At 42.8% G+C, this 5389-nt stretch overlaps 1 protein-coding gene across 1 annotated transcript in view; it reads right to left on the minus strand.

The window, feature by feature from the left end:
* LOC110070683 (uncharacterized) overlaps positions 1-5389 on the minus strand; it is a 394582-nt gene that overhangs the window by 237788 nt on the left and 151405 nt on the right. The gene's annotated exons all lie outside the window — the stretch shown is intronic.

The following is a 5389-nucleotide window of genomic DNA, read 5'->3' on the forward strand; positions in this document are numbered from 1 at the left end:
GCTTCTTTATCCAATCTTCAAGAACAATTTGTAGTGTGTACTTGCCTCCAAGACACACGTAACATCTTTTTCAATCCAGAATTCGAGGCTAATCTAATCAAACAACTCCCTCAAATTCTGCCTCCACTCCCTTCAGCCTCTTTGGCTTGCCTGGAGCAGCATGAGAACATCTCCTGGGAAATCCAGGATGAATTCAAAGCACTGACACTTCAAGCAACTGAAATTGATAACCATCCTTCAATGGATACAACAGGTGCTTGTGCAGAAACTGGTGTCATTTCTGCCCCTCCTATCACTGAGGGAACAGCAGAAACACAGAGAGATGTGCCAGCTGTTTCTGCTAGTTGTGAATTGTTCCCAGCTCAAGGCATCCACAAACTGCAAAGCAGTAACCAGGACAATGGGATGGACTCTTTATCTGCCCCATGGCTTAACGACTGCAAGGCCTTGATAAAAGATTCCTTTCCACCAGCAGAAGGACTCACTTGCCTTCCAGAATGGCAAGATTTAGCATTTAAGCAAACAAAAATTAATGCTGGTGCATCCCCTGATAGTCCTCTAATGTTTATGGGAGGAGCTGCATTTGCTCCTGCTGTTCAGCAAAGCTTCATGACAACAGCTTTAACTCAAGCAGCAGAAGTATCTATAAATGCATTCCAATCAGCAAATCAAACTGCATGCCTGACTCCCTTGCTTGCTGGCCTGGAAGCAGCGGCTACCTCAGTGACTCCGCCGGTTCAGCCAAAGTTGCATTATGTCCCAGCGAATTGGGACCCAGGCCCAGATTTCTGTGATCATGGACTGGGGTACAAAAGCAGCTTTACAAGCAATAGATGCATCATATAAGGAAGGGGAGGAGGAAGAGAATCTAAGGGGGGTAACTGCTACACCCAACATGAAGCTTGTTTTGGACTGCTTTTTCCATGTGCTAATCCTGTTTGAATGAAAAGTCCTACTCAGCCGGACATGGCAATTATATAGATCACCAAAGAATGCCTCCCACCTGGACAGTAGAGAGACTAATGCTGCATATTGGGGTGGGAGGAGGCGAACCAGAAAGTTTTCCCCCATCACCTTCCAATTTGGAGAAAGACTTGTTACAACTGATTTCTCCCTGAATGTTCATCTGCAAGCTGTGGTTTGCTACCTGTTTCTTTTTCTTTCTGCAGGATAAAAGTGCATGACATGTGTTTCCTCTGTTAGCCAGATCTTAAAGTATTGAATTTTAGAGAAGCAATTCTTAGTTTTATACTCAGAATTAACTGCAGTTTTAGCCTTTGAGCTTTTCTCTAATGCTGAATTTAATTTTGTTGTAGACACTGTATGTTTATTCTTTTACATGTCACAATTTTCCTTGAAAATTATTTTCTAATGTAATACGAAAACTTTGTCTGTTTATCCCTGAGACAGAGAAGCATATTATTCCCTACAAGTAGGCCCCACAGTAGGCAATTTTGTACACTGTGATGCTGATACATCTGACATGCTTGCCTGTAGAAACATATTTTCAGTCCAGGGGAAATTTAAGGGCACTAGCAGGCAACTTTTTAATTCGGTCAGTTGTACAGTTTAAGAACTTTGTCCCAGAGCAAGGCAGATGCATACCAGCATCATTCTTTACTACTCATCCCTCAAAATAAGTTGCTGTTCTTTTGCCAAGCTCTATATGTATCTCTCCAGTCAAGTGTCATACAAGAAATTCATAGTGTGTGTATCTTCAGTGGGGAAGTTGTCTGTGTCACATATTTCTATGCAAAAGTTCTGTATACCTTAAAATGTTTTGCTTTTGCCTCTTAGTAGTATGTTGTGCTTATATATCTGCATAATATGTTTTCAATATGTTTTCTTTTCCTGAAAATTGTTAAGTACTCTTATTATGCAAACATTATTGTAATTGTAATTTTAGCTATCCAATATTGTGTTTTCTTTAATCTACACTGTAAATTTAATTCTCTTGCCAAGATTCCAGGTTTATTCCATCAAAACAATGTTTTAAAGTTGTAAAGAAAGAGTTTTGGCTCTCAGTGCAACAAGGAAGCCGGTTTGGCTATTTGAATGCTTATTGCAGTAGCCTGGAACATGCTATTCAGCCCTCTGCTGAAGATGAGCCTGACTTCATATCATACCTGGATTCGGAATTTTCAGGAGTTTACAACAGCAATTGTCTTTAACAAAATAAATAAAAAACGGTTGGGATGTGGGGAAATTGTATGCCTTTAAAATGTATATATCTATGGCAGTAGCAAATGTATATTATAAATGTATATAAATGTATATATCTGTATGCTAGTAGCAGGCATCATGCCCTAGCTGCAAGACACGTACATAACTGCTAACTTCCAGTAACGGATAAATCATTGACCTGCTGTCTATTGTCTCTGGATAATGTAGTTAAAGTGTTCGTGTATTCAGGAACTTGTCTGTGTATTTGGATGGTATCTGTGTCTGTTTACTATTAACTGTCTGCTTACCAGCCTGTCTGTTTACCAACCACTCTGTTTACTGATGCCTGTGTATTCAGGAAATTAGTTACCTCTGTATTGATTAACTAGAGCAAATGTAGTAGGGGGATACAATAAAAGAAGAGGAGGCGGGGGAACAAGAGATTCCGCCTCTGAACAGCTGCCATACACTCGAGTGTCCCGTCTTTTCTTTTCCTCCCTTGCTGGTCAAGGAGAAAGATCCCTGCCCTGAGGCTTCATCTGCAAGACCCCTACTTTCCTTCATCTTGCAGATCCCGACAGATTGTTGTGGGTATTTTGGGCTCTTTGGCCGTGTTCTGAAGGTTGTTCTTCCTAACGTTTCGCCAGTCTCTGTGGCCGGCATCTTCAGAGGACAGCACTCTGTGTCTGGTGTAGTTGGCTTCAGAGTGCAGTATTTATGGCTGTGAGATGGGCTTTTGTCTTTTTCTGTAAATGGGTGATTAGTGTGTCTTGTTGTAGGTGTATTGTTGTGATAAGGAGAGGATATTATCTGTCAGAACGGACCACGGATGCCACCTGGGTTTCCATGGTAAGCGCCGGGTCCAGATGTATCCCCAAACTGCGAACCTCACTCTTTGCGGTGAGGGTCGTCCCCCCAAAAGAAAGGGAGTCACCCAAACCGCTAATGCAGGGGCCACCCACCCTCAAGACCTCTGTCTTGTCCAGGTTCAACTTCAACCCATTCAACTGTCCTACCCTGGACAGCCTAGACCACGTCCCCCTGACAATTATGGTCAGGAAATGCTGGGACAGATTAGGGTCATCCTGGGTTTCCCCAGGAGCCAGTCTGAAGGCTTTCTTCTGCCTATTTTTTAGGAAGGCATTTTATGCTTCAAGGTTGACAGGGTTTGGTTAAACCTGAAATTCTTAAATGCAGTTTGTACCAGCAGTAAATACTTGTAAGGACCAGAGCTAGAGAGAAGCTAAGCAGAAAGCATGAACAGCTGAGTAAGAATTTACCAGAACATACCAGGATTGGTATATAACTGAGAGACCTAGAATACAACAGTGTGGGTTGTTGATGGATTATTTATTTATTTATTTATTTATTTATTTATTTTTGGACTTATATACCGCCCCATAGTGCTACAAGCACTCTCCAGGTGGTTTTACAATTTCATTATACAGGCTACACATTGCCCCCCCCCCAGCAAGCTTGGGTACTCATTTTACCGACCTCGGAAGGATGGAAGGCTGAGTCAACCTTGAGCCAGCTACCTGGGATTTGAACCCCAGGTCGTGAGCACAGTTTTAGCTGCAGTACAGCATTTTAACCACTGCGCCACGAGGCTCCTGTTGCTGTGTTGCTGTGTGCCGTGTCATCGTGAAGTGCTGTAGCTGAGGAGCCAAGCCTGAGAGTTCTGAGGAAGCCGTACCTACGTGCTTGGAGAGTGGAACTCTGGCTGAACAGACTGATATATGGTATATGACTATTTACTGGACTGTGACATTGATTTAAGGCTCTGTGACTGTGAAACTGCCGTGTATAGAACAAGGACTGAAGCTGTAAATATCTGTAAATATTCTGCATATAAACCAAGTATTTCTGCTACAAGAGTGTTTGCTGATTGTGTCTGCACTTCACTGGGAACTCTGCCGGTTATCACCACCTGGGAAAAATCCTGGTAAAATTCCGCTAACTCTGTCAAAGGTCCCTTTGACTTTCCTGGCATTTTGCCTGTCTCTAATGCCTTAATCAATCAGCCAGAGAGATCAATCGATATTTTATTTTCAGCTGAAAGCCTCAACCGCAGAAACATGCAGAGAAGCATGCCTGCTCCTTACAGAATATACTTTTAAAAGCTTAAACAAGATGGAGGAGGCAAGGGATGGTGTGAAGGAGGAGGAAAGGAAGGTTAACAGACGTCTTCTCTCTCAGTTCCCGCCGGTTAGACTCCCAGGTCCCTTATCACTCTCCAAGGACACATTTCCAGTCAGTTGCAAGCAAGAGCAATTCAGGCAGCCTCCCTCCTTTGTCTATTCTTATCTGCTAAGCAGAAACCCCTTCAAGGTTCACTGTCTGCTTTAGAAAGGGATTAGAAACAAAGGTAACCATGTTCAAATGTTTGGTTTGCAATCTATTTGTTACCCGAGGGATTAATGTTCTCTACACCCTAGGGAGAGGGACCAGGAGAGGAGAGGAGATCCCAGCCAGACTGCCGACAAGGAGGCGGTTCACCAAACCTTTTGATTCCAACACTATTCATGGAACATTTACTGCTTTCCTTCATTTACAACATAAGACAAAGGTATCCAGAGTCCTCTTTCACACTTCACATGCACACCATGCTCACACACACTCAAGTGGATCAGCCCTTCAGGAAGAGCGATGGGAGCAACGTTGCAGCGCTCTTCGAAGCCCAAGGTCTCTTCCTGGGCCATCCTTCTTGTAGGCATCTTCCCTGTGGGCTGTCTCTATGGGCTGAACCTGGGTGAGCTGAAGTATGCAGGGGGCTGGCTCTAATTTGTCCTGGGCAGGTACAGTCAGTGGTGACCATGCAGGAATGCTCCTTGCACTTGTAGTTTTTTTCCATTTGCCACAATTGTGGCTCCAGCCAGCCTGCTTCCACTTTTTATTCTCTAGACAAACAAATCAAATTTAGAAATTCCTTGTTCACATGAAGCTTCTTGCTGATATAGAAACTTTATCTCTTGCAAATCCTTGCAGATTTGTATCAGGCTCACCATCCCATCTTCCCTTGGAAGTTTCCATCTTCTTTTTAGGCCTGGGAACCAACACACTTACTTAAAATACATCCTTGCACCTTGTAAAAAGATGCAGGTGTTTAAACTCAGGTTACAGGAAAAAATTACGACATGTTTGAATTAAAAATGCAAACACATTAAAACATATTAAAGCTCATAATCTAGAAAGACAAAGAATACATCTTCAGAAAACTTAAAAG

This window comes from Pogona vitticeps, chromosome 2 (genome assembly GCF_051106095.1).
Source record: "Pogona vitticeps strain Pit_001003342236 chromosome 2, PviZW2.1, whole genome shotgun sequence".
Lineage (NCBI taxonomy): Eukaryota > Metazoa > Chordata > Lepidosauria > Squamata > Agamidae > Pogona > Pogona vitticeps.